The sequence below is a fragment of the Podarcis cretensis genome (genome assembly GCF_951804945.1).
Source record: "Podarcis cretensis genome assembly, chromosome: 3".
Classification (NCBI taxonomy): Eukaryota; Metazoa; Chordata; class Lepidosauria; order Squamata; family Lacertidae; genus Podarcis; species Podarcis cretensis.
Genome location: NC_137172.1, coordinates 25,362,173 through 25,389,689, shown reverse-complemented (window position 1 = coordinate 25,389,689; position 27,517 = coordinate 25,362,173). Strand labels below are relative to the sequence as shown.

Below are 27,517 nucleotides of genomic sequence, written 5' to 3'. Positions count from 1 at the left end.
ATTACAGACTTTGAGGTTTTAAACATTAAACAAGTGTGCAATATTTTACATTCCTTTTGACTCTACATTTAATAGCATACTTAACGTAGTTTATTGTTTTATGTGCTCTGTATTCTTAGCATCTTCTCTACTGGTTACTGACAGATTTTATTTATTTATTTATACCCACCCACCCACATACACACACACAAATTTGTGCCTTCCAAAATCATTTTATGTCATGGTGAGAAATGGGATTGTACAGGGGTCAGAACAGGAAACAGCATGTAAAAGCCACAGGTAACACATGCCTCCACATGTGAACGTCAACGGCAGAAGCTTCAGGCCTGGCGGCCAAACAAGAAAACTCCAGGCGTCTCTAACTAGCCCTCAGAAATCTTCCCAGGTCACAACTATCACTGACTCCTGCACATCTAACTGGGTGACCCCAGCCACTCTAGGAAGCTTCCCACAAAATACAGAGGGGGGAAAGGGGGGGGAGAATCAAATATTAAATGCTTCCTGAAACAGGAAAAACATCTTCAAATATTTGAAGGACAGTTGTAAATTTGGTTTGTGTTGCTCTACAACTTACCTGAACCAAAGTGTTCAAACTACAAAGGGGAGAAGGACTCAAGTCTAAACATTAGGAGGAACTTCATAGTGGTAATGGACAGAGAAACAGACTGCCTCAGAAGGCAGTGAACTGTCCCTCACTAGAAGTTTTTAAGTGGAGGCTGGATGGTTACCTATCAGCAATGCCATAGTAGCGGATGTCCTGAAACGCTAGATGACTTTTGAGACACCTTCCAGCATTTATCACACCATGCTTCCACTGTGAGCTATGCCCTCCACCCTTTCCTTCAAATAATGAGAGTTGGGGAATTTGAAAGAGAAGGAGTAGTATGCACCTGGAGTGCCAAGTTCATACATGTTTCCACCTCTCCCCGTCCATGTTTTCCCCTCCCTTTGATTCCCAATAGCCTCTTTGGACATGGAAGGACGCATTAATTTTTGTTGTTTTTTTTTTAAAAAATTAATATTTATTGAAATTTTTAAGGGTTACAAAAAGCAAAAGTAAAAACACCATATTAAACAAAAACAAAACAACACATCACAATAAGGAAAAAAGAAGAAAAGAAAAAAAGAAAAGAAAGAGAAAAGAAAAGAAAAGAAAAAACACACACAACTAATCTTCCCATAACTTGTCTTTCATTTGCTTGTTTCCTTGACCTCCTCACACCTCCCTTTTTTGTATTCTAATTCAGTTAACTATTTCAGCAAATCCTTTCCATCTTTTCCAATTTTTGTTCTGTAATTTATCTCAATATGATGTAACTTTACTTTCCCTACTTTCACCAATTAACAGTCTATTTTTTCCTAAACCCTTATAACATTTCTGCTAAAACCACATAACTTCATTCCAGCATCCTTCTAACATTCATTAATTTTACAATGTTTCTGTAAATAGTCTTTAAATTTCTTCCAATCTTCCTCCACCGGCTCTTCTCCCTGGTCTCGGATTCTGCCAGTCATTTCCGCCAGTTCCATGTAGTCCATCACCTTCATCTGCCATTCTTCCAGGGTGGGTAGATCTTGTGTCTTCCAGTACTTTGCAATAAGTATTCTTGCTGCTGTTGTAGCATACATAAAGAAAGTTCTGTCCTTCTTTGGCACCAATTGGCCGACCACGCCCAGGAGAAAGGCCTTTGGTTTCTTCAGAAAGGTATATTTAAATACCTTTTTCATTTCATTATATATCATCTCCCAGAAAGTCTTAATCCTTGGGCATGTCCACCAAAGGTGAAAGAATGTACCTTCGGTATCTTTGCATTTCCAACATTTATTTTCGGGCAAATGATAAATTTTTGCAAGCTTGACTGGTGTCATGTACCACCTGTAGATCATTTTAATTATATTCTCTCTTAAGGCATTACATGCCGTGAACTTCATACCTGTGGTCCATAACTGTTCCCAGTCAGCCATCATAATCTTATGTCCAACATCTTGTGCCCATTTAATCATAGCTGATTTCACCGTTTCATCCTGAGTGTTCCATTTCAACAGCAAGTTATACATTCTTGACAAATTCTTAATTTTAGGATCTAGCAGTTCTGTTTCCAATTTTGATTTTTCCACCTGGAAGCCAATTTTTTGTCCAAATTATATGCCTCCATTATCTGATAATAATGGAGCCAGTCTCACACTCTATTTTTTAGCTTTTCAAAACTCTGCAGTTTTAATCTGTCTCCCTCTTGTTCCAAAATTTCCCAATATTTCGGCCAATTGGCCTCCATATTGAGCTTTTTCCTGAGCCTTCGCTTCCATTGGTGACAACCACCTTGGGGTTTTATTTTCAAGCAAGTCCTTATATCTTGACCAGACATTAAACAATGCTTTTCTGACAATATGGTTTTTAAACGCTTTATGTGCTTTGACCTTATCATACCACAAATATGCATGCCACCCAAATACATTGTTAAAACCTTCTAAGTCCAGCACGTCAGTGTTTTCAAGAAGCAGCCATTCTCTCAGCCAGCAAAAAGCGGCTGATTCATAATAAAGTTTTAAGTCTGGCAGGGCAAATCCACCTCTTTCTTTAGCATCAGTTAATATCTTAAATTTTATTCGAGGCTTCTTGCCCTGCCAGACAAATCTAGAAATATCTCTCTGCCACTTCTTGAAACAGTCCATTTTATCCAAAATTTGCAATGTTTGAAACAAGTTCATACATGTTTCCACCTCTCCCCTTCCATGTTTTCCCCTCCTTTTGATTCCCAATAGCCTCTTTGGACATGGAAGGACGCATTAATTTTTGGTGCAGTGCTCTTACACACAGTAGCAGTACTTCCTCTTATTTTCCTTGGGGTGCTGCAAGCTACAAGCCTTACTGAATTCAGCCTTACTTCTCCAATTCCTTTCCACAGAAAGTATATACACACATTTAGAATTACTGTCAAGAACAACAACAAAAGCAACAAATCTTTATCATAACAGAAGCCAAATAGGTGCATCACAAAAAGCTTCCTGGAGTACCAGTCTTTTTTCTTTTAATTCATCCAATCACACAAAAAGAATTATCCTGTGTCTGTTTTCTTTGTTTAGAGTTTGTATTAAACCAGTCTCTCTTTTTAATATCTGATCAACCATTGTATTTTAATATTCTGCTGGAAGCCGCCCAGGGTGACTGGGGAGTCCCAGCCAGACGGGCAGGGTATAAATAATAAAATTATTATTATTAATTATTATCATCATCATCATCATTATGTTTTTATTATATCCTACCCTTACTCATACAGAGCCCAGGGCAGCTAACAACTTACAGTGTTAAGAAACTCAAGATATATAAGGTGCCAAATGGTTCTGTAAACCAGGTTTATAGTTGCCAAAACAGAAAATCTAGTTGCCATTTCCGCAGGCCAGACGGCTCCAAAGTCGTAAAAGTGCAGTTTTAGTTCCATACACAAATAAGTACCTGAACTGCCCAGGCCACAGAACAGGTAAATGGAGAGAACCATTTGTAACAGGTTAGGGCCGCGTTCAACCCCACCCCCAGACCTAAGGTTCCCCACCTCTAGCTTATAAATGACCTGATAAGCAACGGATTTTGATCTGGGATTTTCACATGCTGTTTTCAAAGTGTTACGAAACAGATTTCGCACCGAAAACCAGACACCTATTCCCTGCCTGTGCTCTCAGCTTAGATATGCATGGCAGGGGGTTGGACTCGATGGCCCTTGTGGTCTCTTCCAACTCTATGATTCTATGATTCTAACCCAGATAGCACTTTCTATATTGCAGCTATGTAGAGATTAAACAAACAGTAGCGCTACACGACCGCCGTGACTTTTCTGCTCTCTTTTGTCTTCAAAATCTGTACATATCAAAGTACTTCCAATTTTGAGTCACTGTGGAGACAACACTTACAGTAAATTACTTCCCAGCATGCATCACTGTGTAGCTCAATCAAGCCGTACGTCTGCCAAGCATCGTGAAGATTTACAGTAAGTGATGACCAATATTTACATCATTCGTTGTGAATATGCCAGAAGCTCAGACAAAAAAAAAAGTGTACTTCATTCACACCAAACTTAAGCGTGCCATCAAAGAAGCCCGGCTCCAAACTTCTGCCTTTTTACATTAAAACCAAAACTGTGCTCATTTCAGTAACTTACATAAAATTAAAGACTTGAAAACAGAAGTCCATCCAATCTACTAGAAAATGTTACTGATTTTTAGCCCTTGTTCCACTGAAAAACAGGAGGTCTTATGGTCCACCGGGACCATATAACACCATTCCTAAAGGGTCTCCACTGGCTCCCAGTATGTTTCCGAGCACAATTCAAAGTGTTGGTGCCGACCTTTAAGCCATAAATGGCCCTGGCGCAGTATACCTGAAGGAGCGTCACCACCCCCTTTGTTCAGCCCAGACACTGAAGTCCTCCTCCGAGGGTCTTCTGGCAGTTCCTTCACTGAGAGAAGTGAAGTTACAGGGAACCAAGAAGAGGGCATTCTTGATAGTGGCAACCGCCCTGTGGAATGCCCTCCCATCAGATGTCAAGGAGATGAATATCTATACAACTTTTAGAAGGCATCTGAAGGCAGCCCTGTATAGGAAAGTTTTCAATAGTGCTTTATTATGCTTCTATATTTGTTGGAAGCTGCCCAGAGTGGCTGGGGCAACCCAATGAGATGGGTGGGGTACAGATAATAAATTGCACATGCTCTTGAGCACATGCTCAGTGGAAAACCTAGGACAGGAATATAAGAAACTGCCTTATACGGAGTCAGACCACTGTACCATTTACAGGCTCTCTCCCAGTCCTAACTGGAGGTGCTGGGGGTTGAAGTTGAGACCTTTAGCATGGAAGGCTTGTGATCTACCACCGAACTGTGGCCTGCTTGAGTTTCCCTGAACAGGTTCATTGCTGCGTAATGCATGAACTTGCCTTACATTTCACACCTCCTTTGAAAGCTCTGCAAGGCTCACACAGCCCCGCAAGCTCCCATACTGATACCCGTCACATCCACTTCAACTGTTCTATAATATTGGGTGCTCCTAAGCCATGAGTCTGCACTCAGATATTTCTGCTGTTCAAGAAAGGTCAGGTCATTTCACATATTTTGTTACATGAGGTTAAGAGTTTAGAGGATTGCTCAACATTTGTCAGGCACAAGAATGCTGCCCAGGACAGAGAAGGTTTGGTTTTCCTCTTCTAAGCGGAGCTTTGCTTTACAGCTAACCCAGGGCTTCTAATAGAAATAGTCTATGGCAAATGAATTAGCAGCTATTAAAGCATGCAGATACAGATTTGCATTCCACATTGCCTAAAATAAATTGCATGTGTTCTTTTGTTCTGTTTTTCATTTCTCTTGACTTAAAGGATTAGAACTGGAAGGCTCCGCAAAAGAATATAGAAATTTAATTTGACACGCAACAAAAGCTACTATGGTTAAGTGAGGCAAGAGGCTTACCGCTGACAATTGTACTTTTGCAAATTACAATGTGTGCGCATGCATAATTACAAAGTGGGTGATTTTTTCTCCAGATAAAGAAACCACAATTGTAATTATTTTCTTACATAACGGCAGATCTGCAATACGAGGACCATCCTGAAACATTTTAGCCTGTGTCCGCAGAGCATCTTCTGCCCACATGCTGACTTAGCACTGCAGTACTATACTAAACCGAGAGTGGTAGAAAAGCGTACAATAAGGAAGGCACACAAACTATGTTCCTGTTTTGAATCATGCAGGTAGCACCTGCCCTGCTTGTGCTAGTCCCACGTCTGCAACTCAATTTAGTAGAAGTTTACATGCAGCTTGTATCCAATACACTGAATTAGAACACCCAGTGTTCAAAAACGCCCTCTGTCTGAAATTAACATCCCTAAGCTGGCGAGAATCATATCCAATGAAGAACATTTTTCAGAAATAAAAATAAAAAAGATTTTGCAAAAGGTTTAAATCTTCTGAAGCTAGGAGAAGCAATTTCAAGAATATAGAACAATATTCACACACAGACCAGGAAATATCTTTTTTAAACAGCAAACATTTTATAGTCGTTTTTAATATTGCCACATACCCAATAAAAGCAAATTAGAGCACAAAACCATACATTTTTCTACTATGCACCATGTTAAAAGACATAATCCTTATATAAACGAAGCATAGGAACAAACCAAGACACAAAATAAAATTGATAAAAAATTTAACAAACGTTTCACTTGTGCTTTGTCAAATGCAAGTAATAAGTTAAATATGTTCCCTGGACCTGTCTTCAATGCACAAGTAGTCCAAAAGTAAAATATCTACTTGACAATCGTAGTTGTTTTTAATAAATCCTCAATAGCTTTTGTTCCTGCTAATTTCCTGTCTAGCCATCAACACAACTCCCACTCCTACCTTCTAGAAAACACAGCTTCTTCACAGCTCCTAATATTAAGGTTCCAAAAGCATAAGGTTTTTTTTAAAAAAAACATTAGCCACACAAACAGAAAATACTGCTGCTTTTTTATTATTTAAAAAAGTCTACAAGCAGAATCATAGCTTTGTTTGATTGGGAACTAGGGAACAGAGAATTTGCATCACAATAAACAATAAAGAGTTTTGTCATTTGCGGCACAGCTGAAAATCTTTTTCCAGTGACAAAATATTGCAATCTGAACAGTAAGAAAATGTGCTATCCTGCAATGGAGCTGGGTGTGGGTGTGGGTGAGGGGGCTAGATCTACAGACAGATCACAGTGCATTTATCATACAGGGAGGAAATGCCTGGAAAGACTGAAATTAATCCTTCCTTTGCCCATGCAGCCAACCTGTAGATTTAAGAACAGCTTCTCAAATCCAGGTGTCCCCATTGCCCCAAATTCACAATGCTTATGTGTTTTCACTTCATGCAACTGAATCTCTGACTCACTGAGCTGGTTTGGATACCCTTATCTCAGCTTAGTAAATCGACATATTGCTCACAAAAATTGCTCTTTGTTCTCCCCTTTATGAAAGCCATAACTAAACCAAGAAGCCACTAATTAATTATAGTTTCCTGTTTCATCAACCAGGAAACCATGGTTATCAGGTTCGGAACAAGCCAGGATATCAAACCAACTTTAAACCAAGCCTGGTAACTACAGCTTAAAATTTCAGATAGAACAAGAAACTATGGTGAATTCAGGGTTCAGCTTCTGGGTCTCCTTGAAGCAAAAGTAAAATCAAAATGGCCATGTGAATGGGCAGAAATTTGCTGCATATATCCACTTAGTAAGTCATTACTTAATATGGTCCCCACACAGCACTTGAAAAGGAACATGAATGAATTGGTAGACATGAAAGGAAGGAGGTGGAGGAAAGCAAATCATAGCAGAGAGTCACTCAAGTTAAAGCTACTTTAGATAGAGAACCCAAAAGAGTAAGGGCTGCTTCACACATTATGCAGTTGCAAACCCACATTTGACACCAAATGCATACACAAAAGTGAGACACAGCTAATTCTAGCTCCTTGGAATGTGTGCTTGAATGATACACATTTGAAAATGTATAAAGCTAAGTTACAAAACATTTTAACCCTTATAGAATTCATTTGCATTATAAATGTATTAAAAGTATTCACCCTAAGCTACCAGGACAGAAACACAGAAACCACACAAAAGAAATCAATAACTGTGAAGCGGCTTTAACTCAGACCTTTAAAAACCAACCTGATGTAATAGATCTAAAATGAACACGGGCATTAAAAAAGGAAAAGCTATAAAGGAAGAAAGTATTTTTAAAAAATGAAAGAAAGAAAAAAGAAAAAGAGTATTGAGAAATGTTTGTATAAAAGTTTCATTTTGTTCAAAGTTTTCACATAAAGATCCTAAAATGAAAAAGTAAATAAAAGCTTAGTAAGAAGTTATGGATAAAATAAGATATAATTTTACACTTTAAAAAAGTTTTTAGATTCTATTTAGATGATAGCCAAGCATAATAAACATATAAAAAGGCTAAGAAATAATAATAATAAGTAGTAGTTAATAAGCTGAAGAAAAATAGAACGTATATCCTAATAAAAGTTTAAAAGCCACATTTACAATAAAAACACTGCTTTCTTTGAGGGGGGGGGGAATTAACAGGAAAGAATTAAACAAAAAGCACCTCACACCATAATAAGCCTTGAAATATTTTCACAAGCGTTGCTTGATTTATCTATTTTCAGAGTACGCAACAGAGGGCTTTGATCTAACCCAACACCAAGAAGCCAAATGAAACAACTGAAATCTTAAAATAGGAAGACTATAGAGATAAACTTGAAAGGATAGCACAAGTAGCATGACATGCCAAGATACTAAGCTTCTCCGGAAGCACAGAAAATAAATTCTCACCGTTTCCCGATACCTATTCAATGACGGAGAAAGGTCGGCCTTCTGAGGAAGCAAATCTCAATGACGCTACAGCAGGAGGTGCTATTCTGGCAGAAGAGCAGCAGAAGACCTATTCTACTCCTTATTTTCCTCATCCCTGTACAGCAATTAGGCTTGCTTAGATTCTAAACCAGGGATAGAGGCCTAACTCCAATGGCTGTTGCGCTACTAAGTCCCATCAACCTTGTCAATTAATCTTGATGGATGAGTCTGATGAAAGCTAGAGTCCAACAACACACGGAGGGGCCACAGAATCGCCACTACTGTTCTGCACTGTCTGGTCTGAAGACTCAGTCTTGTTGTTGTTGCTTAGTCGTTTAGTCGTGTCCGACTCTTTGTGTCCGACTCCCATGGACCAGAGCATGCCAGGCACTCCTGTCTTCCACTGCCTCCCGCAGCTTGGTCAAAACTCAGTCTTAAAAAAAGGTGGGGTGAGCACTGAAAAGGAAGGAGGGCAAAATAAACGTGGCAATCACAGAATTGTTATGTCTGCTAGCTGAGCTAAATCCCAGACGGGGGAGACAAGGGATGACCTTGAAGTGAAGATTGCAAGCCAGCTTTGGAGCGAAGTTCCTTTCAGCATGAAATCAGCTGCGGTTGCTTTGTGGGCAACCGTCTTTCTACGACAAGAGATGGAGAACCGTTTTCAGGGCAAGGGACCACATGCCAGTACACAGTGAAGTAAAAGTAGATGGAGCATCAAATGTCAAGGTTACCTTTGTATTGTACGTAGGCCAGTGTCTACACACACTCACACCCCCTCCGTTTCCACCACCCAGCCAAGCAAGAGGCATTAAGAGAATTCAAGACCACAGAGTGGAAGAGTGCCCTATTTGCTCTCTGTTTTACACACAACACAGGAAACTCACCAAAGTAAACCCACTGCAGCTTGGGACTGTGTGTGTGCCATGCAGCAAACAAGGTGCTGAGCAGGGACACAGCTATGGACAACCCGAGAAAGCTCCATCAATCATGGTGCCTGTCCACAAAAGCAAGCTTAGTGTGAGAGACTAGGGTGATGTCAGAAGGTTCCAGGAATTCTCTTCGTTGTGAGATTATTTTGTGTGTGTGAGGGGCATGATTCTGTGAGTTTGTTTGGGTCATGGATGAGAGCCAAGAGGCTGGGTGATTGGGAAATTGTGCCAGAAGGAAAAGGAACAGATATCAGTATACATTTATTAGTAATTTGTATTTATCTTTTTATTGTGTGTGTGTTTTTGGTCAGATTTCTGGTTGCTGTTTTAGATTTCTGTGCACTGCTCTCTCTAGCAGTACAGTAGTGGTCTAAATAAATTAATAAACATAGATTCCAGTCAGACAAGAACAACTGGGGCAAGATGCAGTGACAGTAGGGGGTTTAGCCTGGGGAGAGTTTAGAGGGGTCCCACCCAGTTCAAATGGCCTTTCTTGCTTGACTTACTTTATAATGACTTACTTGTGTGTTAAATGCACAGTAGTTACTGAAGAACTTACTGCTGCTTAAAAGGAAGACACCAACACTCACACTTAAATTATAGCATTTTATCAATGGGAAAATGCAATCTTCCACCAAAAAACATATCCACATACAGTCAGAAGGTAGTCAGTTGATGTAATGGTTGGCATGCTGCACTGGGACCTGGGAGGTCAGGATTCAAATTTGCACTCTGCCATGAAGCTCCCTGGGTGACGTTGGCCCAGTCACTAGTCTCATAGCCTAACCTACCTCACAGGGCTGTTGCTATTGTTTTTGTAAGTATATTACAAAACAATATAGATGCAGAAATTGAAAAGAGAAGTGACTAATTTAACCCTCACCCTCGCTGAGAGATTAAGTCTGCATCCAAATCTGAAGTCCACATCATAAATCCTTATTTCACAGGTTCCTCAAAAGATAACCCAAAAAATGACCAAAGCAACCTAGAATGCTGATATGAAGTCCTGTATAGTGGTGCTGTGGGGTAAACCACTGCGCCTAGGACTTTCCGATCAGATGGTCGGCGGTTCGAATCCCCGCGACGGGGTGAGCTCCCGTTGCTCAGTCCCAGCTCCTGCCCACCTAGCAGTTCGAAAGCACCTCAAAGTGCAAGTAGATAAATAGGGACTGCTCTCCGGCTGGAAGGTAAACAGTGTTTCCGTGTGCTGCTCTGCTTCGACGGCAGCGGCATAGTCATGCTGGCCACATGACCCGGAAGCTGTTTGCGGACAAGCGCCGGCTCCCAGCCTCTTGAGCGAGATGAGCAAGCAACCCCAGAGTCGGTCACGACTGGACCGTATGGTCAGGGGTCCTTTAAGGTTACCTTTTTATAGTCATTCTTCACTGTATGCTTAATGAAGCAATTTCATTCTACCGCAAATAAGTCCTTTTGTTTTAAACCTTGTGCCCTTCTAAGTTTATAGGTGAGTTTCTAAACAAGTGCCGATTCCCAGACTTTATTACAACAATCCGTCAGAGGCTCCTTCCATATATCTCCAATACCTAGTTGCAATAAGTCTTGCTGTTAATAATAATACCCAACCACTGGTTTAAAGCATACACTTGCATCTTGATCACATCTTCTTTTAAAAAAGCCAATTCCAGGCATTAAACAAACCTTCCTCCAGTAATTTAGTGGATTTTCATCAAACACTTCATCCCAAGGAGGCCAGTTGGGGAAGTAGTTCGAGTGCTGGACTAGGACCTAGGACTAATTCCTTCTGTTTATGCCATGAGGACGATGACATGCTACTGCCTGTGCTGAATGCTGGTAAATAAGCAATGCAACTCCCCCTTCCAACACCATTTTGTGAATTTGATGGTTTGTTTTTTAACCAAGCTATCACAAAGCTCTTTGGAGAAATCTCAGAAGCCGCTGTGGTACTGGGGTACAGCAGCAATGGGCCGACTTTAGGTTTCTTGGATCTCCTTTGATATTTTCTGGAACCCCAATATTTACCAACAGGATCCAGGAGCTGAATACTGTACACGCAAAGCTTCAAAAACAAGGGTCCTTCTGAGCATATTCTGATACTAAAAATTATGCTTTCAGTACCAGAACTGAAGTCAGTTCATGGTCCTCTTGCAGCACCTCTGGTTAGCTCTCATCATTTCAGCAGCTGCATTTACGTGAGGGAAATGTTTTATTCCAATTTGTGAGTCAGAAACCCTTTCTGGTCTACCCAGATTCCCTTACTGGTCTACCCAGATCCCTGTCTACCTTCTGCTTGACACTGCAAGTGTCAGACAAGAATTAGGGAGACCAAAGTTCAAATCCTCATTCAGCCACAAGCCCCCCCCCCCCCCGGGTGACCTGAGACCAGCCACACATTCTCACATCCTAACTCACCTCACAGGGATGTTGTGAGAGGATAGAATGGGGGGGGCACCTCAAGTTCCTTGGAGGAAAGGTGAACAATTTGTTGGTTTGCTACATTTATATCTCGCCGTTTCAATTTCTGCCCCCTTCCATTCTTTGCAACGAATTCTTGGATGTTATGTCTGCTCTGTTTCCACAGCAGACATGTACCCCTTTCAAGGTTAAAAGCTCTTATTCCACAGAAATTTATTTACACGGTGGGTAAGATATCATCTCACTGGCACTGGTTATTCAATACTAAGAATATAGGCTTTAAGACCAACACACGAAATATCAAAGATCAGGTAATGTTTAAAGCTTTGGCCCTATCCACACTTATGTACCTAGGAACAAGCCCCTTGGGATTCAGTAAGTGCTAACTTCTCAGTAAACATGCTTAGGACTTGACTGCACATTATTTCTGTAGTATTTTAGTCTATAATCGAGTCCAGCAGTAGTAAGTTTTAATAAAAACCGATTAAGTAGTTTAAGCTGCATAGCTAACACTTTGGGTTGTTTTCAGCTTGTGTGCATGCACTTTGCCTCTGCATTATTTTAACGATGCCAACCGCCAAAACTGCACAAGTCCCAACTTGATTTTCTGCAAGCACATTTCAAGCCCTGAACCATATTTGACTTGAAATTGCTACATTAAAGGTATAAAAAGAAGTAACATCGTTTGGATTTGGCTTTTCAATTAGCTCTCATTGCATTGTTTATGTTTTGAACCAACGTGTGAATTTGAAAGGAGCCTAAAATTTAACCTAACAGACAAATCCTTAAAAAAATAAAAACACAATTTTATTACTTTGCTATAACTGGAAATCTTAGATCCCATTCTGGAGGGATTTTGCATATCCAGTTAAGTTTGAAGCAAAACCAAGCCAATCCTTTTTTAAAACCTTCATCACTCAAAAACAACTTTTTTCAGGTAGCGTTGCTTTTGTACTTTTCTCGTATATATTTGGTATTCAGCCAAAACATGGGATGTCAACACTTCAGAGGTGACAAAATAGAACATTGCTTTCTTTTCTATGTCTTTAGCAGCTGACTATGTACCACAATATTTATTTTGCTTCCCTATCTTTTCTGCAGTTTGAAGTAAACTTTTAGACCCAGCTCCAGAAGGGAGAGCTGGGGTGGTATGAACTTGGGACTCCAACTCCCATCAGCCCCAGTTAAAATTACCAAAAAATCATATTAAGAGAAACTGCTTGCAGAAATGTGTACATCAATCAAAACTACATACAAAAATGCATATAATAATTTACATGTGGATTTTTTAAAAGAAAATGCACAAACTGCATTTTGTGCGGGGGTGGGGGGATTAATACTGGCAGAATGACAGATCCTTCCATCCCTACTCAGTATAAAGGCAGCTTAAGTTCATCACATTTCATTTTTACCTGCAACACTCAAACTATGCCTCACATCTCTTAAGACAGCATTTCACACCTACTCTAGTGAGTTGTCCTACTTTAGTCCTGTGTTGCCAAGTACAGATGCCCTTACTTTACCAAAATAAAACCCTGGTGCAAGTAAAAGCCTATGAGTTCATTTCTCCTTTCCCGATAACAACCTTTGGAATTCCTTCCCTTCCAAGCTATAATACTGATTATTTTTTATGAGTTGATTTGAATCTAAATAGCAAATCATTAATCAGCTTGGGGAGTCTTAGTCAATAGTAGCTTACGATGCCACAACTGCACAGGGTAACTTCCTAGCTTTCATTTTAGTTATTAGCCATTGGACTTACAAACTGAACACTTTGGCTAAACAACCAACCACCAAATTTATTTTATATGCCCACTCACCCGTTCCAAAAAGGGTGTTCAATCTTGCCAGTAATTATTGCAAGGGAAATGTACACTCTATATAGAAAAACATCAGATCAGTCAGAAATAAACCAAAGTGGAATATATGCAGTAAAAGCCAGAGAGTCTAATCGTGTAACTGGCTTTCCTTTTACAGTCAACAGTCAATATACATGTGAAGACTGGCAAAATCCCAACCACTGTTCAACTAGAATGGAGCACTCTGCTGTTGTCCACACACATTTTAAGTTTTTGTGTTCCACCACAAAACTCTGCCTCTCATCATACGTAACTTTCAATAAACAGAAATTTCCCTTCGTTAAAACACCGCATAATGAAAATTCCCAACAGCACCAGGGTGGAAAACAAGATTGTAGCAGCAGAACTGCACATCATCTGCAGCATAATCTTAAACATTCGAATAGACACTTCAAATGCTCACCAGAACACTGAAGTCTTCACCTCGCTCCTGATATCCAATCAAGAGTAGGGCCTGACAAACTTCCCTCAGGAGGTAGTTTCACAACTTCTCTCAAGATTTGCATTCACTTATGCCAAACAGTGGGACGCAGGTGGCGCTGTGGGTTAAAGCCTCAGCGCCTAGGACTTGCCGATCGAAAGGTCGCGGTTCGAATCCCTGCGGCAGGGTGCGCTCCCGCTGCTCGGTCCCAGCGCCTGCTAACCTAGCAGTTCGAAAGCACCTCCGGGTGCAAGTAGATAAATAGGGACCGCTTACCAGCGGGAAGGTAAACGGCGTTTCCGTGTGCGGCTCTGGCTCGCCAGAGCAGCGATGTCACGCTGGCCACGTGACCCGGAAGTGTCTCCGGACAGCGCTGGCCCCTGGCCTCTTAAGTGAGATGGGCGCACAACCCCAGAGTCTGTCAAGACTGGCCCGTACGGGCAGGGGTACCTTTACCTTTACCTTTATGCCAAACAGCCTGACAACAAACAGCCCTAGTAATACAAGTTTGTGATGCCTTCAATTCTTAAGTAGAGGCTGCACCTGCAACTTTAAAACCTTTTTGTGTGAATGTCAGCTGAGGTGTTTCAAGATCCCACATCAGACAAAGCAATAAGGAAGCCGGCAGGAATTTTGAAAATAACTACCCTAAGGGGAACATCAATTGCATATGTTATCTCAGTTTGGAGCCTTCTGACAACCTCTTGTGTATCGCTGTGCTTAATACCCTTTGCCTCACAATCCACCACCAACAATGTGTGGTGGAATTTTCCCCCAGTGATTTATTTTCCCCCATAGAAAATCTTCTGTTTCCTAAGTTCATGACTAACTATGAACGGGTACCAACTGCAAATACAACACTAGACAAGCTTAGCAGTTTCAAAGTTTTTAGCTTTGATTACTAAATGCAAGTAAAATCATAGCTGTCAACTTTTCCCTTTTCTTGCGAGGAATCCTATTCGGAATAAGGGAATTTCCCTTTAAAAAAGGGAAACGTTGACAGCTATGAGTAAAATAGAAATGCTAACTTTTTTGTTACTTGTTGAAGACAAACCAAACCATCAGTGAACACTCAACATAAAGATACCTATAACCATCTGTATTACAGAGCAAGTACATCATAAAGATGCTAAATTAAATCCCTCTCTAAGACATCACAAAATTTTCTGATGCAAAATGATTTTTTTCTAAGGCAGCTTACCCTAATGTACATAGGGAAATTTTCCAATTCAAAATTTTCCAGAAAAACCCGCAATACTTCAACTCGCCAAGAGTTGCTGCCAAGTTCTTGGAGTTTTAGTATCAGTACAAGCTAATTTTGTTCATTTAATTTATAAATTACTTCCTAGAAAACATCCCAAAGTGATTCAAAAATGTCTCTGTTTGTAAAACACACTATTTCTAATCCAATGTAGATGAAGGAGGACAAAAATCTTCACTTTAAAGGTTTTCTGGAAAAGGACAATCTTCAATATACACCAAAAGACAACAGAGATGGCACTTGTCTGATACACAATTGAAGGGAATTCCAAGAGGTAGATGCCACAACACTAAAGGTCCAATTTCTGCATCAAATGGAATGGACCTCCTGATGAAATGGTATCTGCAGGGCATAGTGACTGGGTATAGAAGGGGCGAGATGATTGTTTAGGTATCCTGCATTAGGTGTTGTACACCAAAATCAGCACCTTCAACTTAGTCCAGTAGAGGACTGAAAGCCAGTACAAGACTCTCAGCACTATGTAACATGGAGGTGATATTTGGCCCTTGCACTGGGCAGTTGAGCCACTCAATTTTGCACTCGGTGCATCTTCCAGACCAACCTCAGGGGTATCCCTACACAAAGCGCATTTCAGTAGACCAAGATGGAAGTTACCAGGGCATGGAATAACAATGCACACATTCAGCTATGAGTCAATGTCATAAACCAAGTAACATATGCGCACCTTTCCAATGTGGCCACACGCAGCGTAGAAACAGGTGGAAAATGCAAACAGCAGGTAAGAACGTATGAACTGCCCATGGTACCTTAGACCAGGCATAGGCAAACTCCAGATGTTTTGGGACTACAACCTCCAGATGTTTTGGGACTACAACTCCCATCATCCCTAGCTAACAGGACCAGTGGTCAGGGATGATGGGAATTGTAGTCTCAAAACATCTGGAGGGCCGAGTTTGCCTATGCCTGCCTTAGACTAAGGGTCCATGCAGAGAAGGTTTGGCAAACCAAATGTGGCCCTCTGGACTTCTCTATTTGGCCCTTGGCACTTTCTCCAAGCCACACCTCCTCTCCCCAGGCCACACCCCTCTCTGGCCTTGATTGTTTTTCCCTGCCTGGATTGTGTCCTTCAACTCTTGGTGTTTGCCTCTTGCTTGCCTGAATGGAGATAGGAGTGCCCACTACATGAAACCAAAATTTAGAGTCACTGCTCTGCCTGCTTTTGCCTCCGGCTCCACCTACAATTGGCATGTTGCCCTGATAAGGTTGCTCAGAATGGAATGTCAAAAAAAAAAAAAAGGTTCCCCAATCCTGACGCAGAGCACTGATCCAGCATGAACAATCCATATATTCGTGCCTGCCTACATTCTTCTACATTCCACATTGCAGACTTCCTCAAATGCACACGTAGTTGCATTCTCAAGTGCTTAGCATACTACAACGAAGCAGCAAACTGTTTAACTTGTGACACTACATGACATGCCCCTAGCCTGCATGTTCCCTGACTTCCAGTTTTGTGGCAAATTATAGGTTGCCATTACATCTGAACTAAGCAAAAACTATGGGGTGTTTTTTTTAAAAAAAAAAATATCATCATCACCATCACATTTAGATTCTACCTTTCCTCCACAAAGTTCAAGGTAAAGTACATGGTTCTTCCTCTCCGCATCCAAGCTGGTAGCCAGGCCATCACTATATCTTACAAGCAGACAAAAATACTGAAATTTTTACAAGACATAAAGTCATAAAATTGTAGAGTTTGAAGGCACCGTGAGGATCATCTAGTATTACAGCTGTCAATGCAGCTGTCAAATATGGGAATCGATCTTGCACATGCCAATGCGAACTCCACAAATATAGTTCTTTAAAGACACTCTCTTGAGAATTATATATAGATAAAATCACTTTTGTTAAGGCTGAAATCCTAACCCCACTTCTTGAATTCAATAGCGCTTGTTTCTGAGTATACATTTTTGGATTCCACTACAAACTTTTCCCTCATCTAATTAGCTGCCTTTACTATTGAATTTTCTTAGTATAATGAGGTCTCTTGGGCAAATGTTATGTTAAATGTCATAGAATGGTGTATAGTTCTTATATATTTTTAAAGCACATAGCACTACAGTAGTACCTCAGGTTACAAACACTTTGGGTTACAGACTCCACTAACCTGGAAGTAGTACCCCGGGTTAAGAACTTTACCTCAGGATGAGAACAGAAATCATGCGGTGGCGGGAGGTCCCATTACCTAAGTGGTACCTCAGGTTAAGAATGGTTTTAGGTTAAGAACAGGCCTCTGGATCAAATGAAGTGCGTAACCAGAGGTACCACTGTATGGCACAATGAAGGAATATTGTAGACCTAGCCTGAGAAGCAACCCCCAATACAGCATCACGCAAGACTTTGTAGGCCAGGGATGGGGAATCTGTAAGCCACTTGATGTTGCTGGACTACAACGCCCATCATCCTTGACCACTGCCCGTGCTGACTAGGGCTGATGGGAGCTGGGAGTCTAACAACATCAAAAGGGCCACTGGTTCCCCAATGCAGCCTGCTTCATGCAGGAAATCCAAAGCAACAGCCGGAGGAGCAAGGACAATTGCAGACCTCAGAATACACCAAGGTGGCTGGGGAAGGCACATTGCAGAGAATGACTCATGCCACTACCCAGAGAAGGAAGAGACCTTAACAGATTGGAGACCTGGGCCCAAACTAACAAAATGAATTTCAATAGGGACAAATGAAAAGTTTTGCACTTGGGAAGGAAGAACCAGATGCACAAACCTAAGATGGGGGCACCTGGCTTACTGGAAATACATGTGAAAAGGACATTGGGGTCTTAGTGGATTCCAAGCTTAACCTGAGTCAAGAGTGTGATGCAGCAACCGAAAAAGCTAATGCTATTCTAGGCTGCATCAACAGAAGTATGTCTATAATCTTTGACAGGCTTCCTCAACCTCGGTCCTCCAGATGTTTTTGGCCTACAACTCCCATGATCCCTAGCTAGCAGGACCAGTGGTCAGGGAACGATGGGAAGTGTAGTCTCAAAACATCTGGAGGGCCGAGGTTGAGGAAGCCTGATCTTTGAGAATTCTTGGAGACAGGTGAGGTCCCTGCAGACTAGAAGTGGGCTAAAAAATTCCTGCATTGTAGGGGGTTGGACTGGATGACCCTTGTGGTCCCTTTCCATCACTACAATTCCATAATTCTACCCAGTTGGGAACATAGGAAATTGCCATACTGAGTCAGTCCATTGGTCCATCTAGCTCCATACTGTCTAATTTGACTGGCAATGGCTCTCCAGGGTTTCAACCCTACCTGGAGATACAGAGGATTTAAGATGGCGTATTCTGCACACAAGGCAGATGCTCTGCTACTGAGCTGCAGGCTTCCATTCCTCTTAGGACATGTATTTCCCACCCCTGACCATCTTGCTGCCCTCAGTGAACTCATTCCAATTGGTCAACACCAGTGGTTTCTAAAGTGAATTATACCACCCCTAGTAGAGCGCGGTGCGATTACCTACAGGTGTAAATGACTCTCAGACTTTTGAAAGCTGGTATCATTGGACCAAACTCATCAGGTTGAATCCTGACAAGACAGAAGTACTGTTTTTGGGGGACAGGAGGCGGGCAGGTGTGGAGGATTCCCTGGTCCTGAATGGGGTAACTGTGCCCCTGAAGGACCAGGTGCGCAGCCTGGGAGTCATTTTGGACTCACAGCTGTCCATGGAGGCACAGGTCAAATCTGTATCCAGGGCAGCTGTTTACCAGCTCCATCTGGTACGTAGGCTGAGACCCTATCTGCCTGCGGACTGTCTCGCCAGAGTGGTACATGCTCTGGTTATCTCCCGCTTGGACTACTGCAATGCGCTCTACGTGGGGCTACCTTTGAAGGTGACCCGGAAACTACAACTAATCCAGAATGCGGCAGCTAGACTGGTGACTGGGAGCGGCCGCCGAGACCATATAACACCGGTCTTGAAAGACCTACATTGGCTCCCAGTACGTTTCCAAGCACAATTCAAAGTGTTGGTGCTGACCTTTAAAGCCCTAAATGGCCTCGGTCCAGTATATCTGAAGGAGCGTCTCCTCCCCCATCGGTCTGCCCGGACACTGAGGTCCAGCTCCGAGGGCCTTCTGGCGGTTCCCTCACTGCGAGAGGCCAAGTTGCAGGGAACCAGGCAGAGGGCCTTCTCGGTGGTGGCGCCCGCCCTGTGGAATGCCCTCCCATCGGATGTCAAGGCGATGGACAACTACCTGACATTCAGAAAACATCTGAAGGCAGCCCTGTTCAGGGAAGTTTTTAATATGTGACATTTTAGTGTATTTTTCATCTCTGTTGGAAGCCGCCCAGAGTGGCTGGGGAAACCCAGCCAGATGGGCGGGGTACAAATAATAAATTATTATTATATAATTATTATTATCACTTTTGCTGAACTGATTACGGTAAATAGTTTCAATTGGATTTTGAATAAATGTGCAATTAAGTGAATTTTATTTTGTTATTATCTTCCTTAATGGGTCTTACAAACCTGAATAATGCCTTTTTACCGGGTAAGGTGGGGGGCACTGGAGATGCGTTTATGAAACCAATGGGGGGGTGGCCCCCCAAAATTTGGGAATCACTGGTCCACACCTGGATGTGGTGCCCAGAACTGAACACAGGACTCACAATGTCTTCTAATCTTTTCAGCTACAGAACAAGTGAACGTGGAAGCCACCCACAACCTGCCTTATTTCAAAGGGAATTAAAATTGCAGAGATGTGCTGAAAAACTACAGTGAACGATTCATTTTGTCAGACACACATGGATCTCACAAAATCAAGCGCATCGTTCAGTTTTGCTTTAAATGCAAAATTGAGGGTTTACAAGCAAATGCCTTTGAAATGCACAGTGTCGTTGCTATTATTTTATGTATAAGCTTTTCTTATCATAAACCAGAGACGTATGCTGGGGGAAGACAAAACAACATACAGATAATTCCTCATGAAAACACCACACACGGAAAATAAAAAAAGCATTAACTTTTGCACAGAAAAAGCTTTCTCCAAAAAGGGGGAAATCTAGTTCTGCATATATATAAGACCTGCATGTGTCATAAGAAGGCTAGGGAATGAAGCAGCCACATCCTTTGCTTATAGTGTGGTTGTGTGCAGGTGGCACACGCAGGTGGCGCTGTGGGTTAAATCCTCAGCGCCTAGGACTTGCCGATCGAAAGGTCGGCGGTTCGAATCCCTGCGGCGGGGTGCGCTCCCGCTTCTCGGTCCCAGCGCCTGCCAACCTAGCAGTTCGAAAGCACCTCCGGGTGCAAGTAGATAAATAGGGACCGCTTACCAGCGGGAAGGTAAACGGCGTTTCCGTGTGCGACTCTGGCTCGCCAGAGCAGCGATGTCACGCTGGCCACGTGACCCGGAAGTGTCTCCGGACAGCGCTGGCCCCGGGCCTCTTAAGTAAGATGGGCGCACAACCCCAGAGTCTGTCAAGACTGGCCCGTACGGGCAGGGGTACCTTTACCTTTACCTTTACCTTTACCTTTACTTGGTGGTACCTCCTACACATTCCACCATGTTTTTCTTAAATCTTTACAGAACCTAGAAAGAAGTACACAACTTGAGGTGGTTTCCAATATGGATACCACCTACAGTCAAATAAACAGTTTGTTTAATCAGCTAAACAACATTTAATAAACTTAAAAGGTTTCACAGATCAATCACACAAAACATATTCTTTTAGCAAGCATTGATCATTGTTGCTAGAAGTACTTACGCAAAGGAGAAAATGTCACTTTTAATTTAGTAAAAACTCAACTGATTTATTGACTTCCTTTGATCAGATAAGCGCCCTAGATTCCAGTGGTTCAATTCCAAAGAAACAAGTGCAGAAACAGATATTTCTAGAAGCAATGCTCTGTCTCCTAAACTCAAGCCTGTGAGACACTGCACATGCTCAGGGACACTCTTACAGTGGTACCTCGGGTTAAGTACTTATTTCGTTCCGGAGGTCCGTACTTAACCTGAAACTGTTCTTAACCTGAAGCACCATTTTAGCTAATGGGGCCTCCCGCTGCCGCCGGAGCATGATTTCTGTTCTCATCCTGAAGCAAAGTTCTTAACCTGAGGTACTATTTCTGGGTTAGCAGAGTCTGTAACCTGAAGTGTATGTAACCTGAAGCGTATGTAACCCGAGGTACCACTGTAGTAAGAAAGCTTCTAAGGGTTCACAGTGCTTCAAGCGCACATTCTCAATAACTATCTCAGTATTATGATTGTTTATGAACAGTGCTTATGAAGTATTATCATCACTGTATTGCAAACGTGGAGACGGACAGAAAAACAGCAGCTTACCCAACGGGGTGGCTGAGAGATAGGAGCTTAGCTTAGGCCATACAACAAGTTTGTGGGTAAGCTACCATTTGAACCAAAAACTTCCTGCTCATAACTCACTCTTTGCTATCAGTGGGACAGCAGCTCTCATCATTGTTATTTAATTTATTTTTACATTTACAACTCCCCATTTCCTCTAAAGACCTCGAGGTGGCATACATGATTCTCCTCATTTTATGTTTGCCTTTAATAGTAGACAGGGGATTTGAACCTTCATCTCCCAAGTCCTAGTCCAACACTCTAACCACTACACTACACCACCACACTTATTACTTCTCACACTCATACATACACTCTCTTTCCAAAGAGGAGTAGTACTCGGATCAAAGCACGGTGAAGCCTGGCAATTTTCTTACATCCACCCATGCACACAAAAGCAGACCCCTAAAAAGGTGTAGTTGGGCTCATGCCTCAACTATTAACATCAACACCTTACATTTAAAACAACCTTATACCCTCTTTGACACTAAAGGAAAGTTGGGGGTTGTATATCCTTAACAAACTATAGTTGCCAGGACACTTTCCCGGGACTCTGATTTATATAGCAACTCTGAACATGTTCAGAACATATACCTTCACCGACTTCCAAATCGCTTCCCAGCCAGATTCAAAATGCTGATTTTGACATAGAAAACCTTAAGATGGCTTGGGACATGAAGAATGCCCCCCATATGCACCTGTACCCATGCCCCAAGGCCTCTACAAAGACCTTTCTCCAAGCACCTTCTCAAAGAGGGGCTCCAAAGCGGCTGGACCACTGTGTCTGGCAGCAATAGAGAAACATGGAGACCAGAGAAGAGACACATTGAATCTGAACAAATGCTTACCATACACTATGTGAACAAACCTTGCAATTCCTCTGCAACAAAACAGTCAGAGCTTGTACTTTTTTCATTTATTATTATTATTAATTAGTTAAATCTGTATACCACTCGATACCCACAATTCTAAGGGCACTTATAACATAATATCACAATATAAAATCACAAAATACATAATAAAAATAAAAGCAACCCAATAAACAACCTACAGTGGTACCTCAGGTTAAGTACTTAATTCGTTCCGGAGGTCCGTTCTTAACCTGAAACTGTTCTTAACCTGAAGCACGACTTTAGCTAATGGGGCCTCCCGCTGCTGCCGCGCCGCCGGAGCACCATTTCTGTTCTCATCCTGAAGCAAAGTTCTTAACCCGAGGTAATATTTCTGGGTTAGCAGAGTCTGTAACCTGAAGCGTATGTAACCCAAGGTACCACTGTACTTCCCACTACCTTTTAAAAGGGCATTGGATGTCAATCAGCCAAAGGCCTTATTAACGAGAAATGTTTACATCTGGCACATAAAGGTGTGTAACGAAAGCGCCAGCAGAACCTCCCTGGGAAGACAATTCCTTAAACGGGGAGCCACTGCAGAGAGGGCCCTGTTCTTGTGTTGCCACCCTCCGGACCTCTCATGGAGGAGGCACACAACGAAGGGCCTCAGAAGATGATCTCAGGGTCTGGGTAGGTTCATATGGAAAGCATTTCATTTCCCTCTAAAACTCGATGCTGAAAATGTCACTCCCTAAAAAGAAAAATGCCCCACCCCAATCACTGGTGCACATGTCTGCTAACTTATCCTGACGATTCATGCAGCTGATGGAAATAGACTAGTTTCACCAAGACTCAGGCCAGGATGAGGAACCTACCAGGGCCATATTCCCTTCCAGGCTTCCTTTCAGTAGTCCAGAAACAAAAATGGAAGGGGCAACAAACACAAGTTCTACCTTTGTTCAGTAGGCTAGTTTCTCTACTCCCAAATCTAGCTTCCATTCAGGCCAGTATGAGGCAGGAGTTGAAGGACACCATTTTCTAGCCACACAAAAATACCTTGGTTTCCGACCTCTGGCTCAGGCCATAACAACCTTTAAGGAATTCCTAACCTTTAAGGTTACTCTTGAAGGTGCTACAAGAGAGTGGGTTGGTCTTGGTCTTCTAAAAGTGGAGATCTAGCTCCACACTCCAATCCTAAACACACTAAGCAGTTAAACCCTATTGATCACCGTGGGACTAACTTCTGAGCAGGGATGCAGGTTTGCTGTTGACCATAATGCTCCACCAGCTTTTTAGTAAACACTGCAGATTATATCACATTAAAAACTACTAGACAGCTGGCAAGAGATTCCAAACCAATTAGGCACATGGTTTTCCCCACATTAATATACTTTAATCTTGTAGCCAAGAACCACATTCACACTATGCATCTGGAAACCTACAAACTGACTCTGAAGTATTTTAAACCAGGGTTGACATATGATTAAAGACACATTAGACGATTAATTAAAAAAACTCCTTATGAATTAAAACAAAAGAAAAACAGGCATATTTTGCTTTTAAGCTTAATGCTCATAGGCACAATACAGGGATGAATATGCAAGAAAAGGACAAGTGGCTCTTCTAACATGGAGCCCAGTTGCCTACAATTTCATACATATTTGTTTTAAAAATAAATAAACATTCTATTTAAAATAAACTGCTACCAGGTTAGCCCAGACAACTTTTGTGGGTGGTCAAGGGTATTTTTTTAAACTGACTAATCAATGAAAAGTTGCAGATCTCATTTTAACCTCTTGGGTGAAGCATGTGAATCCTGCATTAACCCAAATTACACAAGCAGATATGGATTCTGTTCATGCAACGTCTCGGAGTCAGACTCTGGAAACAAGGAAAATATATATGGTCTCAGTACCGGCCTTGCATATTCCCCTTCTGCGGTTGCTATATTTTTATATGAAACACAACCGCAACACACAACCGTATTCATTTATGGGTTTTTTCAGGCACTGACTCATCTCTGTTTTTTAAAAAAAAAAATGCATCCATCTTACTTTAAGTGCCTCTTTCCTTTTGATGAATGCTAAGCGAACGCTACGGGGAAAGAAAGCATGGGTGTACGGGCTTAGGGAGTGGCCAAGATGCAAATCTATCGCTTTCTGATTTCCCACCGACTGGGAGCAGGTAGGTAAGGCAGCATGTGCGATCCGCCGTTGCCAGGTCCTCGTATATGGTTCTCTTGCCACACCGCGGGCAGCTCCCAGTACACGCACTCGATTTAAAAGATCACGCTGCCCTCTTCCCGCCCCACCCCCCGCAGTGCGAGGACTCGCCTCGATCCGATTTAAAAAAACACTCACGGCCTTGCACCTTACTTAAGGAAGCACGCAGCCAGGGGGGCATTTATTTATAATAAAATAATAATCATCATAATAGCCAGGCTTAATGATCTCCTTTTTCTCTCTCTCCTCCTGCTGGGATATCTTGCAGGAAGGAGCAGGAGGCAGGGAGGGCCTCGCCCACTCAGTCCTACATACCGAAAGTGAGTGAACTTACAAACTTTAAAAAAAGAAAAAAGAAAAAGTTGAGTTTGCAAGCTCCGTGCAAGAATGGAAGTTGTTAAGCGTTTTGCCTACCTGGTGCAAGTCTGCAACAAGTGCATGCAGGGTCCGTGTGGGCGCAGTTTTTAATACATATAATGGATCTATATTGTGCAGCGACGGGGCAATTGCAATTTTAATTTATTACTGAGCTGCTATTTACTCGGGTCCTACTTTGCTTACAGTACAAGCTCTTGCTGTAAACAAATATCGCTCCGCCAGGAAATATATACTTGCATATCTACACGCAACCCCGCCGCCTCCGCCCCCTCTTCTCCCCCCACCCCACCCCCGTGCAATGCACCCTCCTCCCCTCCGCGACTGTACAGGGGGGAGACGGAGAGAGAGAGGTGGAAATAACTAATCTTCGCTCTTTCCCAAGCCCACGCCAGGAGGAGAAGCTCAAGGGAGCTGGACTTACCTTGTGCATGAAATTCCTTGCATGCCACTTTAGGGTGGGGGCTCTGCCCCCCCTCTCTCTTAATCTCTGGTGCAAAATCCCCGTGTCAGCAAAACGCTGTCAAATTATTTTCGTGCAAAAGAAGGGGGGAGAGAGAAAGCAGAAGCAAAAAGGGGAGGAGGCTAGGAAAGAAAATCGAATCACTCCGCCGAGATGGGTCTGGTCCTGAGTTTGCAAACCAGGAAGTAAGGTGTCAGTGGCGGCAGTTAGTAGCAGAGCGCGGAGCCCTTCGCCGGGGTCTCCTGTCTTAAGGAGTGACCTGCGGGCTGGGAGCAAACTCCGACAATTTAGCGGCGTGTCTTCCTGGGTTTTCAGTAGGGAGGGTGTTTTCTCTCTCTCTTTTTTGCACTGCCCCACTCGTTTTCCTTTTCTAAGGGCTGCAGTTCCCATGCAGCAGGTACGGAGGACAAACCCACCTCCCCATGCGCTGCTGCCTGTCCGAGCTGTCGACGGCGCCCCGGGCCAGATTCCCGGGTGGCGAGCAGCAATTGCCCTCGGGGGCCAGGAGATCCCCGGTGACGCTCCAGGCTCGGGGTGTGCAAACATACACACACACCCTGCGTGCATGGCGCGCCGTTTCCTCGTTCTCTGCTTCGTAACTCGGATCTCTCTTGAATCCGAGCAGAGTTGGGCGGAGGGCGGGTTCATTTCTGCAAAGGAGCCGAGGAGGAGGAGGGTGCGTTTGAAACACATCCTGGAGGAGGCACGCGGCCCGATCCGACGCGTGTTTCCTCGGAAATGAAGCCTGCAGTATTTATCGGGGCTTATAAGACTGTGCCCCCCCCCGCAAAACAAACACACCCGAAGCCCTATATATGGATGTCTTGAGACTGTAATCCTGGCAGCAAGCCCCATTCACACGGGGACTCGCGAGGAAACGTCCACAGGATCGCGCTGCAAGAAAGCGCCCTGGGGAGTTTGGCTTTGTGCCCGCCCCCTCCCTTGTCGGGGAGACGCAGGAAGACAGTGCCGCTTCGCAGCAGGGTGTGGGCTCCTCGTACTGTACGCTTCCCCGCCACCCTCCCACCCCTAACGCCATGACTGCAAAACGTGGGGAGGTGGGTGGGGGGGACTCCTCCTGGGAGCGCCCCCCACTGGCTTGTGATTGGCGCAGCGCTCCGACGTGAGCCCGCGGGCGGTGCTCTCTTCCCCGCCTCCCTTCCCCAGCACTTCTCAGAAAAGAAACTTGCAGTATTCGTCGCAGTCAGATGCCTCTCCATTTTCATTTGGGGGGGGGGGCAAGCCGTCGCGGGTTAAAAAGAGCGCTTGTATGCGCAAGACGTTTATTACTGCTTAAGGTTGCCAGCGTCTTCTCCCCCCCCCCCTGTTTAAGGCTCCTGTGCCTTTTGCAGCAGAGTGGCAAGCAGCGTGTGTTTTTTTTAAGTGGGGGAGGGGGAGCTTTGCCTATCCGTATTGACATCAGCATGCCGGGGAAGGCTTAGTTCTTGGTTGTCAAGCCTGCCGTTAACGGCACAGGAGCCAAGCTGCAAGGGGAAGTTGGCAACCTTGCGGTGTGTTTGCATGCTTCTGGCTAGTAACTTAGATCTGAGTTCCATGTATGCGTGTTCATTACTTCATGATCTTCCTGTTCGAATGAACCTTTGCAGGTATAAGCTCAGCTCAGATAGCATCAAATGCAATACGTTACAGGGGACTTGATTTGCTGCATCCAGCGCATTCATAAAACGTCCACTATTAAACTGTAAATGTGGCACTGGTAGTATATTTGTGATGAAAGATCCAAGAAAGTGTTGGAATCCTTTCCCTGCTAGCATGCCTGAAGGTGTCAGATCCGGAATGAGTTGTGTGACCAGTTTTGATGCAAGGAAGGAGGAGTTGGGTAGAGTGAGCCAAGCAAATGCAGTGTCACTGTTTGGTGGCAGGAGTGGGATCCATCACTAAACATTGCAGGGTGAGGGGTCCTCTCTCCCTAAATAGGTGCACTCATAGCTGTCAACCGTCCCTTATTTGGCGGGAAACTTCCTTATCCCAGCGCTGTTTCCCACTGCTGTCCCTTATTGATGATGTCCCTTAAATTTCCTGGGTTTCAAAGGAAGCAGCTCCTCTCCCTCCCTCCC

At 43.1% G+C, this 27,517-nt stretch overlaps 1 protein-coding gene across 11 annotated transcripts in view; it reads right to left on the bottom strand.

Annotated features, from left to right (window-relative positions):
- Positions 1–26,380, bottom strand: part of TRERF1 (transcriptional regulating factor 1) — a 77,992-nt gene extending 51,612 nt beyond the window's left edge. For 4 of the 11 annotated variants that reach the window (XM_079968481.1, XM_079968478.1, XM_079968488.1 and 1 more), the window contains exon 1: positions 25,401–26,379. The gene's annotated coding sequence lies outside the window, so the exon portion shown is untranslated. Of the gene's footprint in view, positions 1–24,135; positions 24,160–25,015; positions 25,215–25,400 lie in introns of those variants that run through there. The other 7 variants (XM_079968484.1, XM_079968485.1, XM_079968486.1 and 4 more) reach the window with 5 other exon arrangements.
- Positions 26,381–27,517: the final 1,137 nt, after the last annotated feature.